We start from the raw sequence: 22,457 nt of genomic DNA on the forward strand, positions 1-22,457 counted from the left end.
TCCAAATGTATGTAGAAATAAAAAAAATAGATACGAGTCTTTCTTACATACATTCACTCTCTACATTCATACAGACTTTCATCATCTGTAAATTATTATGAAAAGCTGAATAACCTCCTGACTTAAATGTCTTTAATATATGTGCAATTAATGGTCTACTTTGGATTTCATATCCAAAGTGAGATGACAATATTAAAAGTGATATAAAGAGAATACTAAATCTGATTGGCCTGCTCTTTGATCACCTCCCCCTGAGGGGGGAGCAGCCCTACCAGGCCACAGAAGAGGACAATGCAGCCACTTTTGACGAGAACTGATAGACTAAGATCAGAAAGGAGAGGAGGACCTCCCCTATCAGTGGACTTGGGGAGGGGCATGCATGCAGAAATGGGAGGGAGGGTGGGATCGGGAGGGGAGGAGGGAGAGACTTATGGGGGGATACAAAATTAATAAAGTGTAATTAATAAAAATAATAAATAATTAATAGTTAATGCTGTCAAGGATAAGATACCATTAACTCTTTGGAAGGTTAGTAGAACAGCTGAGGTTTCGGGGTTCCTATGCCTGTATGAGAACACGTGCGTTTAAAGAGGTGACAGAAATATTGTGAGCAGGTAGTATTTTGCAGTCATAAACATTGTCCTGTAGTTGTGTCTTTGGAAGACAAGATGCTTTCAGTACTGAACAGATAAACCTATGTGGTACACACACAGTTTTCTCTTTTTCCAATGTTAAATTGTTTGAAAACCTGACACTGACATATCATCTTGTTCATGTCTTCCATGAAGGACAAGGAAAATTTGGAGTGCATGCATACCTTCATGTGTCTCTTTCAACTTCCACTGGCTATTTATTTATAGTTATAACACTTGTACTTTTGTAAGCAAAAGTTCTCAATTATTGACATAATTTTAACATTCTAATAAAGATCATTGGCATTCAATTTAGAAAGAAAATGAAAGATGAATATATTTGCAGCCTGTATCTCACGTTTTTATTATAATTGATAGAAGCAGAATGATGTAACAAAGTGTCTTCAAAAGAAATACTTTCCTTAGTTCCTTTCATTTATCATCCCGTTAACCATCCAGTCTTTCTTCAGACTCTTGTTTTGGCTGTTTTAGTGAGTTATAGCACCATGTGAAAAGCATGTCTGAGCCACCACTGCAGTTTTTGGGCTGTATTTCTTAGCACAATGTCAACTTTGCATGTTTCATGGTTTAAATAACATTAAAACAAGCATGCATTGTTATAGATATATATGCTAATATTTGTATGTAGCAGTGTTTTACGTTGTGATGTGTGTATGTACACATGTATAAACAATGATCAATGAATGTTTGCACAGAACTGCAGGTTGTACAAACAGGAAAGACTTTGACCAGGCAATAACACAAGATAGCATGATAGATGGAATGTGTACACAAAAGAGAAAGATTTTTTGGTTTTTAATTTAATTAAAATTCAGCATCTCATTTTTCTTCTGACTCCCACTTAAAATATATTTCCTAATGCCATGAGACTGATTAAAAATAAAACCTTACACATCCATGTATGTGGACCTATCTGCATTGTCCACGTGGCATGCTGGGGCTGGCTACCCAGAGGCTATTTATGCTGTGGGCTGGCTTTCCCCAGGGTCAGATGATTGTTCAAGGTTCCTGAATAAACTGCATTGAAAAAATAAATAAAATAAAACCTTATAGACCCATTCTGATTTATTTTTATTTTGAGTTATTGCATATGACGTTTGAAATTGTATCATATATAAAATAAGAGATACAGGAGACAGCTAAATTTAGTCACTTTGATATGGTATGTAGACATCAATGCATTATTAAGAATTAAAGAATTTTACACAGAGAAAATAAGGTATTAAGAGTCTAATTGTTAATTTTTTTTCTTCTACTAATGATATCCCTTCTTTCTAAATAAATATCTAAGGAATTTCTCATACAAGGGAAATGTCTATCTTTTCTAGTTTTTTTTTAATTATTAGTACAGATTTTAGGTTTAATTATAATTATTAAAACGTGAAGGATAAAGTAACAGAATTATTTAAAAGTAAAAATGAACTATATTTTCATCCCACTCATTCTCGTGACTTTGGAAGAAGAGTGCGGAGGATGTTCTGGAAATGAGAGGCGTGTCCACGGCAGCCCAATGTGGAGCAGACTGAGCTGAGGCCATGTCACCAGCTCCACCCATCTCTGTAGGGAGCACTTAGATCAAAGTTCAGGCTTTGGACAATTACCCAAGCCAGCAAATACTTCCTTTTAGGAGTTTCCTGGAAAACTAAGCTTCAGGAGTGACTGATGAATGACTCCCAAAGCCCCTTTTTGCAGTATCCTACCAGTTTAGTCATCCTTTATGTTTACTAACTCTGAAAACATTAAATTGTAAAATCATTCACTTTAACTTCAAACTTTAAATCAATCAACAAAGTACATTTGCATATGTTAGTTTAAAATAAATCATTATAAAGCTTAGTGACACAAATGTTACTTTAAGACATTTGCTTTAATTACTAACATTTGTTAAATGTTTTCTTTTTAATTATAATATTTCGAGTTTCATACATGAATACTGCATCTATATCACTCCAGACTCTTCCTCCCTTATCCAACTCCTTACACCCTCCAAAATTCATGAATTCTTTTAAAAATTAATATTATGTATGTATATACATGTGTGTATGTATATGTATATACAACCTGTTGAGACTATTTAATCTTTCTTGTATATATGTGTGTCCAGGTGTAATCATGTAATATTGGGCAGTCTATGCTTAGAAGCCTCAGAAAGTGACACATGATGTAGATCAACTCTTTTGTACATATTATTAAATCAACTTCTCATTACATGGATCAGAGACATTTTTGAAAACTAATAAGATTTGTTCTCTTTTTATCTTAGCCCTATAATAATTTGAAACTAACACTTCATTGGTTTGAATTAGAAATATAAACATATAAATTAAGTAAGAATTTTAAAATATTCTACAGCGATAATTACTGAGAAATATTGTAGTTTCAGTTGTTTCTACAAGCGAATATACTTGGGGAAAATGTTACTAAAATCTTAAGTGAACCACCAAAAAATAAGGAGGTAGGAAGTAACTGAAGTAAATTAGCACAAACAAAACCTAAAATATCTGAATTACAAAACAAAGAAGCATATTGGGTTTACAAGCTTGCTTCCATAGGAAGATAGACAATAGAAATACGCCTGCCTTGTGCCATTAAGATAGAAGAAACCAAAACATATCAGAACCAGTGGGAAGATTAAAAATTGTACATATGACTCTATTAAGCTTATATCAACAATTCTGTGCAGAGAGAGAAAATGATTATGTCACAGAACTGTGATAAATGTCTCTTGAACACAAGAAGAAAACCTGGCAAAACAGTGTTTGTGGGATAGATTTGGTTAAGGATTTATTTATGAAATGGTTTCTAGAATCATGTGGCTCCTTCTACACATGTAGTGCTAGTCAAAATACTCCAGATGATGAAAAGATTTCTCATTTCCTGTATGGCTTCTTTTGTGAGTCTGATGAGAACCCACAGGCAAAGAACACACTGAAAATGTGTGAGATATTGGAATGAACTTACAGAAGTTGGAGACATCATTCACCCAGATGACTATAAACCAGCCTTTAGAGACTTTCACAAGGATTTAAATATATACATATATATTTAAATAAGTATATAAATGCATACATATATATACATATCAATATATGTATGTCATATTAAATATTTAGGCACTAAGATATTTGCAGTTATGATAGTAACAAAACTATCAAACATATATAAATCTCATCTCAGAAGAGGGAAAATCTCTTTCTGTGAAAAACTGACTTTAAGTGTAATGGATGAAGTGTTTCTTCAGAAGAAAATACTTTATAAGTCTTGATTAAAAATAACTAAGTGTACAGTCATTTCTATAGTACAGCTACTATTGAAATCAGCTTGTTGTTGCTTTTATATTTTTCATTTTTTGATTTCTCAAAAACCTAAAGGGGGGTGGTGCAAGCTACCCTATGACTCCTTACCCAACAGATTCCTCTTCCTAGTTCAGAGATACTTGTTCAGCCATGACCATTGCCCTTCTATTCATAATAGCTAGGAAGTGGAAACAGCCTAACTGTCCTTCAACTGATACATGGATAATAAAAATGTGATACAGATACACTACGGAATATTATAAAGTTGTGAAGAAAAACTGAATAATTCAATTTCTGGTAATGGGTGGGATAGAATATTACCCAAAAAGACGAAACAGAAGGAGAGTGAGGGAAGAGAATTAAATAATACTAAGGTTGATTAAAAGGCCACAATGAAACATTATTTCATGTCTACTTAAAATAATATGATGATACTCTCCCCCAAGAACCATGAGGACCACCTAACACAAGTACAGTAACAGTGGTGAGAAACTTCCCTTTGAGTCACTGGTGAGAGCAATCCAAGAGACTCCCAAAATACTATACGCCGGAGCTGATGACCCTGACTGCTTCCAAGAATTTGAGGGTATGAATCTATTGCTGAAGATATAACATACTTTGGACAAAGAACTTTGAGAAATTCATCCAGAGCTGAAGTGGAGTTCTCCTGCCTAAGGATCAGCACTCAGCATTCAAAGGTTCTGTGCAAGGTACCAAAGGAAGAAAGGCAATTAAAAGCTCTACACATCTGTAAAGCCTTTGAACCACAATGGCTAACCTGGCAATCTGGATCCAGGAGCATAACAGTGGCACTTATATATTAGGGTAACCAGCAACCATGTTTGCTGGACCTTAAACTTGCTCTCTAGAAGTGAACACGTCCTTTATGTCAACTAACTGTGGCTAGTGAGGTCATGGATCCTAGAGGAAATCCACAACTGCTCAACTTTCTGAAAACTACTGATTTGGGGCTACCCATCCACAAGTGATACACCTACTTTGTAACCTCTACACCCATGTCTTATGATGCATTGTAGAAAGTGAGGCAGCAAAATCACAGGAGAAAGAAGAACAGGATACCTGCTCTGAGATAGTGTCTTTTACATATGAAACGGAGTTAGACTCATGAAATCTTAATGATACGATTCTATGAATAAGATCTGAATAATAACAGGAGTTGACATGCTAATGTGGGTTGGGAAATCTCACAAGGCCCACCCCTGGATAAAGAGGTACAGATAATTTATTACTAGCTACCAAGACGGGGAGATTTCCTCTTCAGGGATGAGCTCCCCCTGCCATAGATAAGCCAATACCAGGTCATCATGTGATCATCTCCTAACACAAAGACATGTGAGTAACACTGAATGGATTCAGTAGGTTTTGTACGTATGTAACAAAAATTGAAGCGGCCATGAATTTGAGATGGAGTGGGAATTCATAGGACTTGCAGTGGGGAGAGTGTGGGGTAGAAAGGTTATAAATACAGTATTTATATATGGAATTCTCCAAAAATAATACAAGGCTTTTAAAAAGTAGAGAGAATTTCATATTTTAAGAGATTTATCTGAGTAATGTCTATAGGTAATCCGGTATATATTAAAGTCTTACTGTATTCACTCTTATCAAACATGACTTGCTTGAGACTGAAGGCACTGTCTGTTCTTTCTATGTAGAGAAACTGAGATAAATGGCTGTGTCCCTGAAGATAGAGCCCTGTAATTAGGACTAAACAGAAAGCATTGTTCCCTACATCCAGGAATTACACTAAAAATCCCACTCGAAGGGGCCTCACATTAAGTATCTCTGCTATTTACTCATGAATTTGTACTGATGTGAGTATACTACAAAGATCACCTATTTGTTTAATAGCCTCTTATTTAACTTGCAAAGTCCTTGAATTATATAGCATTAAATGCATTAAAGCTTAAGAAGAAACAAGTTAGTGAATTCCAAGTGAGAGCTAAGACCTAAAGTAGCTAAAGTTTCTCAATAGGTGCCATAGTCAACATTACCACTGACAGCAAGAAACAATTATTCATGTCCTATGAGTGGTAGAAGGTGAGTCAGGACTGCTGTTTCCTAGGAAGCTTAACACCTCAAAACTTACATTTTTAAATCAAGTCCTAATGGATCCCCAGCAGCCATTCTTTTAACGAAAGATAGAGATAACTGAAATAAAGAAAGGCAGCAATGTAAAGTGTGAGACAATATTCCTTTACATGCATGTTTTCTTTCTTACAAACATGATTTCCTTTTTGCTTTGATGCCTTCCAAAATCTCTTGTAATTGAGAATCTCTTTTTCAATTTTGTTTTATTGTTAAACAGAGGAGTTGCCACAAACAACCTCTGAAGAAAGATTCCTCCACATTTATTTTAATTTCATACATGACTTCATTTGTGGGCATCAACTAATCAGTGTCTTTATTCATATTCATTTGTTTACTTACCATGCAAATTTATGTAAAAAAAAACCCAGCTCTTCCAAATGTAATATATTCATTTGGTATATAAAGCTAAGTTTTAAATCATACTTTTCAATTTAATTTTTATGCCTTGTTTAAGTGGTACTTTGAAGCAAATACATTAGAGCTGTCTCATGCATGTCTATTTTGTTTTGATATTGTTTCTGTGGGTGGTGTACGGTGTTCATTTTCATATGAATGGATCCCCAGAAAATGTGAAGCCTCAATATTGAGTATTTTCCTCTATTGCTTTATGCTTATTGCCTTGAGACAGGATCTCTTCCTGTATCAAAAGCTTGGACATTCAGCAAGCCTGGATGGCTAGCAAGCTCCTGGGATCCTGTCTCATTCTTTATTTGCTAGAGTTACAGGAACCAACAGCCATGTCAAGCCTTTTACCTGAGTGCTAGTGATTTAAATTCAAGTTTTCATGTATACACTCTCACTAAACCATCTCCCTGGCCTATTGTACGGTTTTAAAAGATGGGTGTTTTCCCCTATGTCCCTGGCCTATCTAATCTCAGGTCAGGGATGGGGTTTCATCTTGTGGAGTGGTCCTTAAGTTCAATCAGATATTGGTTACTCCTAAAAGCTTTGTGCCACTATTGCACTATCACATCTTGCAGGCAAGTCATTACTGTAGATGTAAGACTTTGTAGCCAAATGGATGTTTACCCTTATCCTTTGGTAGCAGGAGGCATACCTTCCATCACCGTGAATACTATTTCATAGGGATAATGGCTATAGGTAGGCATCAATTTGACTTCTTCATGTTTAATACGTTGTTTTGGTGTTGTCTTCAGTAAGGGAGCCTAAACTTCAGCTTATAGAGAGCAACCAATATCCTTGGTCATAGCCCAGGTTGTTTGAGGGTTTCCATGGGGCCAACAATTCCTTTGCCCAACAATTCAATTAGATGTACCCCATTCTTAGTATTGGAAACTTCATTTGGTGACCAGAGGTGTCCCATCTGCTAAAGAAACATAGAAATGAAATGACACCCAGTGACATTATGCTACACTCATAGATCTTTGATTTATGTAGTCAGGAGAGAAGCAATAATGGGAACAAATACAGGGATTTACAGCTAGACAATGTACAGCAAGCAAGAGATCTTGGAGCATTTAGCCCTAAATGGGATATCTTCATCAAATTCTTTTCAAGGCTCAGGGAACCCTACAGAAGAGGATTGAAAAGATAGAGCCAGATAGGTTGGGAGGTCACCAAGAAACAAAGCCTTGGAGACAGGGCAGGTCTGATGCACATAGGAACTTGCAGAGAGCATGGCAACATGCACAGAGCCTACACTGGTCTATACCAGATGGGATGCCAGAACTAAAAGAAGTGAGCACATGCCCTCATCCCTAACACAGAAGCAATCTTCAATTGATAACCACTTGCAAATAAAAAAATTACTTTTCTCCAACTGAGCGAGTGTCAGTGGGGAGACACCCAGCAGTAGGTGGCCAACACAAAAATGAACTTGAAGGCATCTTTGAAGGGTCTCTGTCTCATAATGTTCTGTCAAGGCATTACAGATTCTTTGTGTGTGTGTGTGTGTGTGTGTGTGTGTGTGTGTATAATGGATTTTGGTTTTGTGTTTTTATAGGATTCCTGTGTGCGCAAAGATGTGTGTGTCTCTGCACCTGTGTGTGATATTTGTGCCCTTACTTTAGCTCTTTTTTCTTCTATGTTTGTTTGATTTGTCCTATACTTGTTTGTCTTTTTGTTTTAGTTTATTTTATGAAAGCCTGTTTGTTTTCCAACAAAAGGCAGAAAGACGGTATATTTAATGGGAGGGGAAAGATCAAGGGAAACCATAATCAGAAAATATTGTATGAAAAGCATCTTTTAAAAAATTATATTTATTTATTACAATTTTTTTACTTTTTATCCCTGTTGCAGCCCCCTCCCTTGTCTCCTCCCAGTCCCATCTACCTTCCCTCTTCTTCCCCTATGCCCTTTCCCTAGTCCCCTGATAGGGGAGGACCTCCTCCTATTCTATCTCACCCTAGCTTATCAGGTCTCATCAAGGCTGGTACTTACTTGTAAGTGGATATTAGATGTATAATATAGGAGAAACATACTAAAATCTATATCTCTAAAGAAGCTAAACAACAAGGAGGACCCTAGGGAAGATGCTTAATCCTCATCCAGAAGAGCAATGAGGATAGACATCAGAAGTAGTAGAAGACAAGGAACAGGACAGGAACCTTCCATAGAGGACCTCTTTGAAGGAAATAGTGAGACTCATAGCCAAACTTTCAGCAAAGTGCCATAATCCTTATGGAAGAGGAAGGAGATACAAAGTCCTGGAGGGGACAGGAAACCGCACAAGGAGAAAAACAGAGCCAAAATACCTGGGCCCAAGGGAGGGAGGGAGAGGTTGAAGAGACCAATACTCCAACTAAGGACTATGTATGGAGAGGACCTAGACTCCCTATTCATAGGAAGCCCATTGGGTTTCCAAGTGGGTTCCCTAGTAAGGGGAGCAGGGGCTATCTCTGACATGAACTCAGTGGCCAGCTCTTTGGTCACCTCCCCCTGGGGGGGGGTGCAGCCTTGCCAGGCCACAGAGAATAAAGGGGGGGGGGAAGGTGTTTAGGGATGGTGAGATAGCTGTGGGAATAAAAGTGGAAGTTCTTGCTACTAAGTCTCACAACCTAAGTTCAGTTCCAGCACCTACATGATAAAAAGAAAGAACTGACTCAGGTAAGGTGCCCTCTGGCCACCACATGTGTATTACAACATATGTATATAGTACCTCCCCATAAAAATAAAAATACAAATAAAATGTAATGAAGTGAATATTACCCTTTTCCATAGTCATAGGAGATAAAATTATTAAGACACAAAACTTCCATGTAACACAATTGTAGGTGTGGTTATCAACTGGTGCTCATGAAATGCTTACAGGTAGCTCACTAATAGGCTAGGTCTAGGTCCACCCCATCATGATGTAGTTTTCATAACAGTATCCCTTACTGGCTTTTATACTCTAGTTCTCCTCTTCCAATGAGAAGATGCTATCTTATATCTTTGAGTCTAACTTCCTGTTTAGGAAAATTACGATTTAAAATATTCTGCACATTTGGTTTCTGAAATAAGAGCACTTAAAGAGTACAGGAAAGAATAGGATTTTACAGGTGCTGGGGTTTTTACTACATAAGTTAACTTTCCAATATTGCCAGATACCAGGAAACATTTTCCAGACTGTTTGCTCTCCTGAAAATACTATTTCCATCCTCAATGTTCTTTATGGAAAGGTACATGTTAATATAGTCATGACAACTGTATGAAATTTGGTGTGAGTCAGCCAGTGAAGATACAAGAAAAGAATGAGTCAAGGGAGAATTTTCTAAGAAATCTGACAAATTTAATTTTACCATATATAATTTCAGTTTCTATGAAATACAGTTATCTGTAAGAAGAAAACAATACCAGTTGTTGATTGCACTTGCCAGCCAAGAAGTTACATTTATATTTCATTTTGCATCTTTTTCTCTATGTGTGTTCACTGAACCTATTATTTTTCAGAATAAGTTGTATTTCAGTTAAAAGTAAAACATTCGGAACTTACTTACAATGACTGTTGGCATCACATGCAAGAAAAATAAATAAATAAGGCCACATACTTAGTGGTTCCTCATCACAGAAAAGGAAGCCAGTATAAAGTGTATAGTGTTGTTGATTATCAATATTTATATTTGACTTATCTTTTAGTTAAACAGTGGTTATTACTAAACTAAAAGTATACCCAAATCATCACCCAGAGACTAGGATTTATTTAATTAACCTAGAGCACAATGCTGGGCAATAATTACTCCATCCTAAACCTCCAAGCCAGCATAGTTTCCTCCCATTCAACTTTCCCACATTATACTTGCTTTTGGTCATTTCTTAGGTCTGGTTCATCTATCCTCATGGTTCCAAGTCCTCTTCTACAAATCTCCCGTCTCCTCCCCTCCCACTAGAGGGAGATAGGCATTTGAATGAACAAGGGTAAATTGTATACATTCCACAAGAACATTATACCAACAGTACAGTCAAAAATACAATCTAAGTTTGAGTAGTTCTCCAGCTCTGAATAGCAATTTACACACACACAGACAACAACAACAACAAAAACAAAAACAGAAGAAAGTGTTAAATTTTACTACAATACCACAATCAGCAACCTTTAGACAGAAAATTTACAAGACCTTGCTTTTTTTTTTTTTTTTTTTTTCCTACACCTAACCAAATGCCAGGGGGAAAAGGAGAAATAAGAAGACTTGAAAAATAAAAGAATCATCAAATGGGTCTGATGAGGTGACTGTGAGGAACTCATTTCTAATTCTGATTTTAGTGAATGTTTGAAAAGAGAGATGAGCGACTGAATGAAATAACAAGAGAGTATATGTGGCCTGATCTAGGTTTTGGTAAAACCAAGGCCAGCCATTTGCCAAACTGCTGTTTTCTCTGTGCTACAGCACTGTAAAGGGGACAGCTGGATTGCTAGAGAGCCATGCTGAAATACTCACTAAGTAAATGACATGTGTCTGAAATTCCTTCACAACATGTGAACTGGGACAGGTTGAAGGGGTTGTTCATGGAACAAGGCGACCTTATCTTGCTTGATTACATTGCTCTCAGGTGCCAGAACTTCCTTGCAATTGCTCTCCACATTTGCATGTGTTTAAAAATTCATATAGTTTTAGAATTTATGGAAATATATATATATATATATATATATATTTCCAGGTCACCAAACAAAAATAAAATTTGGGGTTTTGTACCTCAAAATTTTGTGAGAGTATTAAAGGATGGATGTTACATTTTCTCTTTAAGAAATTTGGTTCTTAGAAAAGCTTCCACTGATACTGTTTTCAATCTGTCACATCAGGTCATCCCCCATAAATAATTCAATTTCTTATAATGCTAGGTTAAAGAATTAATTTAAGCATACCAGAAAATAAGACTTCTTAATATATTTAAGGCACATTGGATAACACGTCTTTCAATACAGGAAAAGAAAAAAAAAAGCCATTGGTTGGAAGCCTACTATAGAGGGTCCTCTGAAAGGATTCACTGAACAGGGGATCAAAGTAGGTGCTGAGACTCACAGCTAAACTTTGGTCAGAGTACAGGGAGTCTTATGGAGGAAGAGAGGGTGGAAATAAAGGATAATGGGGAGGACAAAGCCCCACAAGACCAACAAAAATTAACCTTAGCTTAAAATTTGAAGCAAAAAGATTAGTTGTCAAAAATCTATATATAGGTAATCATAACTTGCTGCTGCATGCTTCTATGTAGCTTAAATCAACTCTTGTATTCTTAGACAAAAGAGAAAAGAGGTCTGTAAGATACTTTGGATTAAGATACATTTTTACATAATGATTTTTTTCCTAAAATAAAAAATTTAAATAAAAAACAACTATGTTTAATAAATAAAATATATTAAATAAATATGCTATATAAATTCCAATGGTCTACTCAGGCTGACAATAAATGACTTAAAGATAAAGCAAAACGAACAAACAAACAAACAAAAAATACAACGAAAAAGTCTGAGCCCAGGGAGTCCTGCAGAGACTGATGCACCAAAGGATGACCATGCATGTGAATCTCTGAGTGAAGGGAGCAGGAGCTGCCTCTAGCAGGAACTCACTTGACTGCTCTTTGATCACTAGTCTCTGATGATGCAGCCTTGCTGGATCAGAGGAGGAGGAGGATCCAGGCAGTCCTGATGAGAGTTAACCCCCTAAATGGGTGCCTTAGTAAGGGGAGCAGGGACTGTCTCTGACATGAACTTAGTGGCCAGCTCTTTGATCACCTCTCCCAGACGGGGGAGCAGCCTTACCAGGCCACAGAGGAAGACAATGCAGCCAGTCCTGAAGAGACTTGATAGGCTAGGGTCAGATAGAAAGAGAGGAAGACCTCCCCATCAGTGGACCTGGAGAGGGGCATAGGAAGAGATGAGGAAGGGATCTACAGCTGGGATACAATGTGAATAACTATAATTAATATAAAAAATTTAAAAAACAAGCTATGGGCAGATGGTGATAGTGGAGGGCTCCTCCGTTGGGGGGACTGGGGGAGGGGGATGAGAGGGAAGAGGGGGGATAGGTAGGACTGGTGGAGTTGAGGGAAAGGGCTTCAGTTGGGATGTATAGCGAATAAATTGTGAAGAAAAAAATTTAAAATGTGCTAAATTGTTCACATGGTGTGTGCTTTTGTTAATAAAATTCAAAAACATTTTCTGACAAAAAAATTAAAAACATGATAAATAATAGATATATAACTGTATTTACTGCACCAATGGAAATACTGCTCTTGTTTTGCTTGATGGGGAATTAGGCTGAGCTTCACCAACCCTGTTTCTACGGAAGTAGTTTTTTAATTAGTGATACTAGGCAACATTCATTCATTCAGTTGATGATACCAAGCAATATTTATTTATTCACTTAGTCATACTAGGTAACATTCATTCATTCGTCCATTCATGTTGGGCACCACTGTTTTTCAATTAGGAATATTATATAAATATGTATTATTGCTCATTATGTGATCATCTTCATTCATTATAAGCTTTGGAATATTAAAATAGCAATTTATATACACAATTTACTGATTTAGATAGTTTGATTAATGATTATCACTAACTTTGTTCTTTCTCATTTCACTTAAAGTTTTCTATAGGATGTAGAAATAGAGGAAAAGTCATTGCATCAAGGAAATAAATAATAATTAAGGTATTAAGTTAATCTGTACCAATGTTACATTTTGTACACTCAGATAGTTAAACACTCTGATTAGTAAAACTCACTGTTTGTATTTTGACACTTTGTTTAGAATTTCCTACATGAAACAGAAACAGAAGAGAGGTGGACGAAGAACAGAGATAAAACACTATAAAGATTAAATTGCTGTAGCATTGTCTTCCTTGTTAACTCTAATAGATAAGGTATACATCATAAATAAAGGAAGAAACAGAGAAAATTCTAATTAATTATTCTGAAGGATCCTTGCTCTCTTTATCAAATTGACAATTTAAATCTCCATTGTATAAATGTTCAAGACCTTTGCCCTGTTTGAGAACAGCTAACCAAGTGAATGCAAGTGATTTTAAATTGAGGTCTGTGCAATTACTTTAGGGAAGGAAAAATTAGCTTATCCATTAGTGGTATAGGTTGGTGTAAGGAAAAACATGCCGGTTTTCATTCAATTAGCAAGCCGTTTCCAAGGCTACCAGTAGTTCATTCGTAATCTTGATTAAGCAGTTTTCAGTTTAAGAACGCTAACCTTGGTAATATATTTCTCTGCAATTCTGTAAGTCTGTTTGTAGTATCGCTTAATATTCAGAGGAAGTAAATGATTAACTCAATAACGATGTACAAATTGTATAGAAAGGATATGACAAGAAGAATGAAGAAAATTACTTTTCTAGATCCAAGCATCCATAAAGATTATAAGCATATATAAAGATTACAAGCATATGTAAAGGTTACTTCAAAATAGAACGAGTCTCGCAATGTCCAGAGTCAAATTCTCCAATATAATAATGGCTATGGAAACAAAAAAGCAAAGCACAAAATCCAAATGTCATCACCATTTAGACCAAATATTTTCACAGTGAACTATAGAGCAGACATCATCTTCTCAAACTATTTGTGAAAAAGCATCATGCCATGGCAATTGTTCAAACTTCCTGCTTCCACATTAAGGCACTACACATTTTAGATAAATATAATTTCAGCCAATATCAGATAGTTACAGTGAATACATCAATTGTGCATGTGCGTACACACATTTGTGCATACCTATTTTCCTAACTGCAGAACTTATTTTCATGAATCAAATATTTTGAGTAGAATTTCAGAAACAGATCAATGTGTAAAGCTCTCACTTGGTAATCTGCTGTGTATGCTATATACTTTAAAATCAGAGAAAAAGATTTACCTGCCTGATCCCATATGTTGGTCTGTAGCTGAATAGAAAAGTAGACTCTCTGGCAATGCAAAGACAGTCATGAGTGAGCACAGGAGCCCTTCGAAAGGGTGGGGCTTGTCTCTGGTAATGAATTCTCAAGGGAGGCTTTGCAATCAAGAATGCTATTGCAGACAATGAAACCATTCTTCGTTTGCAGACCCTAGTTTTGTATTTGCAATCAGCTGTGGGTGTATTCATACATCAGTAGAGGCCCTGATGTATAGTTCACTGATGTTTGTGCTGTCAAGAAACCCTAAGATATTCAGAGCTCAAGTGTGTATATTTATATACAGCATGAATACCATTCCCTCTAAAAATAAGCAGAATATGTTGAAATCAGTATTGCATGGAAATAAGATTGATTTTATTTTTAAAGAAGTTTTCCCATTGTTTATTTCTTTACCACCACCACCACCCTCTCCATTCAGCTGACTGTCAGAAAACAGCTTAATTCTAAACAGTACAGACACCATCTGACAGTCTTGAGACTTGCTGAAGGAATGTTTGGGGATGGAGACAAGCAGTTTTTGCCTTGAAGGTTTTTATGGTGGGAGTATTCAGTAGTTTTGGAGCTACCTCATCCAATTCAGGGCAGTATCATTTATTAGTCCTTTCTTTATATGATGGCTAAATTTTACATTACATTTTCTTCAAAATTGTCCATAAACTTATTTTGCACTTCTGTATTCCAAATCATAAAATTTCACTTGGTAGCCTAATAAGAGCTCATGTCTAACATTGGCACTATCCCTTTTGGGGGCTGTGACAGATGCACACGGGGGTGCCTAAGGAGTAGACCTGTATCTCCTTACCCTTCTCAGGGCTGAAGGACCAGGGTCAGGAGATCCATGCCATCTTTCTGAGTACTGCAACCTAGCACTGATTCTAGGCTCCCTGAGTCTTTGGTGACTTTCTTGCAATCTTGATGTCTTCATATCCGTAGGCCTGAAATATGACATTTGATCTCTCCCTTTATTTGTAAGTGGCATTCTCCTCTTATAGATGCCTGTCTCTGAATTTTCTATTTCTATAAGATACTGGACACTCTACCCTGTTGAACTTATTTTTAACTTGGTTACTTCTGTGAACTCGGCTTTCGAACAGGGATACTTTTGCAGTACTGGAATGCAGACGTCTAATCTGCCAGAGTGAATTGTGAGAAATATGTAATTCCCACAATTATCTAGCACTATCTTCTACTTGTCTGCATATAAAATGTGTGCCACTTATAGCATGGGGACCCCATTGTGCGTGTAACAGCTGGAAGAGCTCTCTCCTGCCTTCATAAAAGTTAGCTCTTACTTTCCCAAGGCTGCCGTCTCAGTTCACATGAAGTACTCAGAGAATAAAGCTTTGAAAGGAATTTCTGAGCATCACCCGTAAAACAGAAATGCAAATACTGATACACTCAGCCTACTTTCTTGGCTAACCCTTTCTTTAAGGCTCAAATGAAGAATCGTCTTTTTTGGGAAGCAGTTTATAACTACCAGATTTAGTGAGGTAATGGCTGAGCATTTAACACTCTGCCTATCTTTATTTTAAATCTTCTCGTAGGGCACTGTGACTTTCATTACAGCTAATGCCATCATGTTTATTTTTGTGGCAGAATACACCTCTTGTTAGACCAACACTAAATGGAAGCACCTTTAAGAGAACACTTGGAATGGATTTAGTTTAACCAAGTGAAAAAATGAACACATTAGAGCAGGCTATCAAGATTATAATCTGACGAAAGTAGCAGCAATCAAATGTAGAAGAGTGATGTTGAGGTGCCCAAATGGGGAGGAAGTAAGGTGAATAAATCAGGATAAATCACAGGACTCTCAAACCATTGCCTACAGAGACCACCACACTGCAGAGTTTGCAATTAGGCAAGAACACAGTTGACAGGCATGTGTTAGTGTATACTCTCAGGTTTCGCATGTGTTACTTTACCTTCCAAATTTTTAAGTTAATTATTATTAGTTTTATTTTTATTCATTGTGTGTGCGTGATGAGTATGTGGGAATGCATGTGTCACAGAGTGCATCTGCAGGTCAGAGAGCAACTTTGTGGAGTCCGTTCTCTTCATCCACCTTTACGTGGGTTCCAAGGATTGAACTCTGGTCCTCAGGCTTGGTTGGTAATCACTTTACCTGCTGAGCCGTCTCATCAGGACAACTTCAAAATTTTTTTCATTACTGCGAGAGAGATGATAACGATGCCACCTGTCTGTGAGACTTTAATAGACACCATTGGTTATTTTTTATCAGTTTCAAAAATATCCTTAACAGAACTATAATCTGGAGTTTCACATTAATGTACTTATGGAGCTATATTGCCTTTGAATTCAGAAAGAAAGTGTTACTGAACAGGCAGAGGGATCACAGATACCTACATATATATATATATATATATATATAGAGAGAGAGAGAGAGAGAGAGAGAGTGCCATGGGATATTCAGTTTATGCATTTCTATATTACTTAAGTCATACATGACAGAAAGACATTTTTATATATGGAATATATATTTTTTTTCAAGAAAACTGAAAATATTTATGAGTAGAAATATACATCTTTAGTGACTGCCAAGCAAGCACAGTTCCCACATCAAGAGCTTGTTGTTGCTCAGAAAGGTGGGTGCATCCCTGAGCTCCCAAAACTTGGGAGGTAGAGGCAGAGGATCATGAGCTCAGTGTTATCTTCACTGGCTTAGCTTGAGGCTAGCCTGTGATGCATGAACCCCCATCTAAAAAACATATGTAAAAATGAATAAAGCCTTGTTATTGAATTCAGTGGAAGTTATTGCACATCTTCATAAACTAATGAAAAACAAAACCATGTGCCTTACCACAGGAACGTGAAGAGATTCTGATGTTATTTACACACTGACAGGGTCAGACCTCAGCATAGATGATCTATAAAGGGGAAACTTTGAGAATGGGATTTTTTTTTCCCTAAGAATTCATGTTATTTGGAAGAATATTTGTTGTCTAGATTTTAAGGAGGTTGATATTCTACCTTTCACTCCATTTATCTTTCCATTTCTGTGACAAACATTTGAGATAATCAGCATATAGTTTTAAAGGTTCTAATAGATGATTATAGAATCCCTTATGGCCTTTGGCGAAGCAAAAGCCATGGTAGAAACATGGCTTTTGTGTCTAAGGAGAGGAAGATAGTTAGAGACCAGGAACTCACAATCCCCTTTAAGGGTACATGCCCAGAGACTTAGAGACTGTCCATTGGGCTCCACCTGCTGAAGGTTCTAACACTATTCAACAGCAGCCACACGGAGAAGACCACGCTTCCAAAATGCCAGCCCCTGGGAAACACCCAACATCCCAGCTCTAGCCCACACTGATACCAAAGAAGAATTTCACTTAATGAGATGTGTCATAAAATGAAGAAGAGCAAAACCTCTCTGACTGTTTAACTTGGATACTTAGTTTCTTCTTTTTTGAGTATAGAGTTGTAACTGCAGTGTATGTTAGAATTACATGTGGCCTTTGGATAGGAGTAGCTTGCATTCATGCTTAGAAGAAGTTAACTTGCCTCAAGAGAATAACCAGGGACACCGGGGTCAATCTGAACACCCGAAAAATAGTGCGTGATGCTGTTTGAGGCAAAATTTGACCATTTTGTGCTTCACTTTATCCCCAAGTCCTTGCTGCCATTGCTGCTTCTGGGTCCTTCCTCTCTGAGCTAAAAATGGGGCTAATGGGCTCAAATTCAGGGAACTGCCATTTTAAACTAGAACAGCCATTGTCTAGACTTCAGAGCAGCATGAAATGATCTGTGTGGTATCAGTGTGAAAGAACTAAATTTTTCTTAAATTTACATACATTTATGACATAATTATGAAAATGAAGATGATGGATTTGTAAATGCCTTTATTACTAAAGCATCATGTCCTTCATGTTTGGTTTCTAAAGTACTTCTGAATAACCTGTAAAATATGGCTTAAAAAATTACTAGATTCTCTGCCTTCAAAATAATTTTCTCTGCTCAAATACAAGCTTAAGGTACCATTTAACTGTTCCTCAGTACGGGAATAATTTTTTTCATTTCTGAGTTCTATGCTGCCATTATATTAAATTACTGTCTAACTGGTTTCCATCTATGTTCAAGATTACCTTAATAGAAAATAACATTACTGCCCCAGGTCATTTTTCCTCGGATAAGTGGATTAGGTACATATATTTTCTTATTGCTCCTTTAGGGAGATTTAATCTGGCAGCAACAATTTTTTTATGTTAAACACTGGGTAAGAAGCCTTACATCCATTACCTCCAGTGGCCAAGAAATACTTAGATGTTAATGAAATTACTTTATTCCATTTTGGACAAGGATTAAAATAATCCTGTTTCCTTGAAAGTGGAAACCCTTTTTTGCATGGTCACCAGCTGCAGTTCTCTCTTGGGCTGCAACCTGCAGTGTGGTGGAAGACACACAATGTTCCAGAAGAAACTTGAGGCCCTGTGTGTACCTGGTAGAAGCTTATTTTATATTTTCACATAAGCATTTTGAAGGGGGTTTGAAGTCAAATGCCTGTCTCTGAATGTTCAGGAAGCAGTGCTGACTATATCATGCACCATTCTTGTTTTGAGGAGCTGAAAATAAAATCAGCTTGTTATTGAATCTCTGGAGCCCAGCACTGAGCTATTAGAAGCCCTTGTGTCATAGTGCTGGGGAAAAGCTTGCTATTCCAAGCATCCTCTCTATCCCTTCTGGAAAAGCCATTGCACAGACAGACTAAGAAATACTAGTTTTAATATTATACTACAATTCTTTTTTCTCTTTTATCTGGATTTTGTTCACTGTTTCATTAAAAACAACTTTTTTTTTTTTTTTTTTTTACTGACTTCACAGTTACACAGCATCCTTAATGGTGTCTGGCCTCCCAGTCACAGGCTAACAAACTGGAGACAGAATGGAAGGTACAAATGATAGCTACATTGGATTGAATGTCATCCTGCTGAATGGAACCTTACTTGTGAGAATAGCCCAAATTTTGTTTATTGATACCCCTCTCCTAACACACACACACACACACACAATGAGGACATTTTTAGAAAACTCTATGAACAATAAGAATGAATTCAAACTTCTGCATTTAATTCCCATCTTCTAAAATCAGCACAGGAAAATCTTGATTGACATTCTAGATGTTTTTCACTTGAAATACTAAAAGAATATAGTTTTACAGTTTAAAAAATATACGTGCCTTATTCAACTGTGAATATGTTCATACATATATAGATAATTCTATCTTCAGAATATCTCCATGTACATAGTGTCTACTCATTTAAGGTTATTTGGTTTTAACTGTTGTTGTCTGATTTACTAGCTAACTGAAATCAAGAAAGCTTAAATTACTATGTTCTACTAGTAAATTGTTCTGGTCCATTCCCATCCAGAGCATGAAGCATCTCAAAAAAATCATGTCTGAGTTAGGAAAAGCTAAAGAGCTTTCTACAAGCCCCCATCTAGCTTCCGCCATGGATAAAAAAGCTACTAGAATTGTTTGACACTCCTCATACTCATCTGTTTGATGTTGGGTGGTAAACATCTCCGATCCAAGTACTGTGAACAGGGCAGTGTGGGATGTACAGATGTTAGTGGCAGCCAGATCCAGCATGCTCCATGCCGCAGAGGGCTTGTGGTGGGATTCCTTCTGACTAGCAATGGTTGCAGTTTCTTGCAGTAGCTTAAAGCAACAATCACTCAGAAACATATGTGGCATCCATCTTGTGAAATGGCAGTAATGATGATGGTGTTGCCTTTTCCTTCTGGACTGACATAGAATCAACACATCCACAAAAGATCAAACAAACAAATGAACAAAAACCCAACTACTTAAAGTCTATGTGACTAAATATCCTATGTGCAGTTTATAACAAAATCCTATCCAATGCTTGGCCAAGCAGATGATGCATTTCTGTGAAAATATACTAGTTTGGAAAGCAGTATAAAAACTTAGTTCTAAGGCTAAGGATGTAGTTTAGTTAGCAGAGTTCATGCCTAGCATGCAGGAAGCCCCAGGTTCAATTCCCTGCCCACACAAAAGCGCCATGATATATAATCATCTGCTTATAATCACAGAACTCCAGATGTCAAGGCAAGGAGATCAGAAGTTGAAGATTATCTCTGCTCCAGTGTGTGTGTGTGTGTGTGTGTGTGTGTGTGGTGTGTGTGTATGTGACCATGAGATCCTGTCTAAATGAAAGAGGGGAAGAGGGAGGTTGGAGAGAGACAGAGGAGAGGGGAAGGGGAACCCCCCCAAAAAAAACCCAGCAGCAACAACCAATCAATCAAAAAAAAAAAAAAAACATACTCAGTGTGAGCATTAACATTATTCATAGAAAGTATTTACCATAATTCCTGGTATATACCAGCAGCCTGATGAATGAAAACAAACACTGTAACATTTGCTCTGTATCCATTCTTTCATAGTACAAACCTATGTCCTTACATGCTTTCAGCAATGAACTTTTTCCATGTGGGAAATGTATGAATTTCCCTTGACATATGCTATTAATTCAGACAAGTTGCCACTTCAAAATGGTTTACAGTCTGGTACGTTAGTAGGCTAAATGAAGTTTGTGCTCAGCTATTGAAAACACCATCTCTAAGCAACTGTCACGTGGTGCACTGCCTCCTGGAGATTCCCTTACAAGGGTTCAGGGAGCTGAATGCCAGGGATATTCTGGTGCGCAGTCAGAGCATAGTCTGAGTGGGAAAGGAGAGTGCCCGTGTTGATATCTATGAGAAGGGAAACAGTTTCATTTCAGTTCTCTGTGGGATCAGCTGCAAGCATACTTCACCTGGGAGTGGGGAAAAGCTTACTTCCTCCTCTTTGAAATATCAGGTGTCCAGAGAGAAAAGCAATCCATCAGTAGTATTCCGAATTAAGTTATCATTTAAAATTATTTATTTTTAAAAGACAGATAAAAGTATAATTACGCATTGCACTATAGATAATGGGGTGAATTCTGTTGTGTTTATCTAATGGTTAAATTAATGTTTACTCAGACACTGAGGCGTTCAGTTGCAGCTCATGGACCATACGTTTTAAGGCTGATTCCCCATGCAGCTCCCACCTCCAGCATCTCTGTGCAGCTTCACAGGACAAAAGGACCAGCACATGTGTTTCATCTATTGACTTAAGATAACAAATGACTGAAGACCTAAAAAGCATTTTAAGTACCACTTAAAATAATGAAATTGGCTGTGTTTACCACCACATTGTGCAATAATTTAATTCACTCTATTGATGACTCTGGGGCAAAGTTAATGAAAATAGCTAATTTGCTTTCCACAATCACTACAACATCTAAACCCAGTTTCATCTGGCAACTCATATATTAAGTGTGCAGCTTCAAGGAATTTCATAAATAGCATAAAAGTTTAAATGTTAAAATGGTAGAAATAATTTAACTGAGGGGATGTTTCCACAAAGATATTGTGTGGAGATATTGACGAAAGGAGAAAGGCGAGCGACAGTCTACTTGACTCTTTAGGTACTGAGTGTTTCTTGAAAGGGGTGTCACTGTATACAGCAAGCTAGACAACTCTTTCTTATAATATAAGCAACTCCTAAATTTTAGTAAGTGGATAGCGAAAATGTCTGCTTTTTGCTCATGACTAAGTTAGGCACAGGTAGATTAAGGAATGATTCAGAGTCCTAGGCTATTCCATCATGTTAAGATGCTACCTGACAGTTTCAAGATTACCCTGAGACTGTCAGTTTCTAGAAGAAGACAGAAACTAGCTACCTATCAATTAGCTGGCTCACTCCCAAAAAGTTGCTCTTCCCCCCCCCAACGTGAAGACATGGTTCAAACATTTGACCAGTCTGGAAATTTAGCTCCTAGTTCCCCAACAGCTTCTCTGAAACAATTATGTATCACGGGATGGGGAGGGAATCTCAGATTGTTTGAGCAGCCCTGTCTGCTGCCTACCATTGTAGCACAAGAACAAAGAAGGCAGATGAGAGAAGGAGAAGCCTGGATGATTCCTCAGAGAGTAAGAAATTGTTACACTTTATTTCTTCAAGCCAATGGAATTGATATACTGGCAATTTTAGAG

The sequence above is a fragment of the Meriones unguiculatus genome, chromosome 4 (assembly GCF_030254825.1).
Source record: "Meriones unguiculatus strain TT.TT164.6M chromosome 4, Bangor_MerUng_6.1, whole genome shotgun sequence".
NCBI lineage: Eukaryota > Metazoa > Chordata > Mammalia > Rodentia > Muridae > Meriones > Meriones unguiculatus.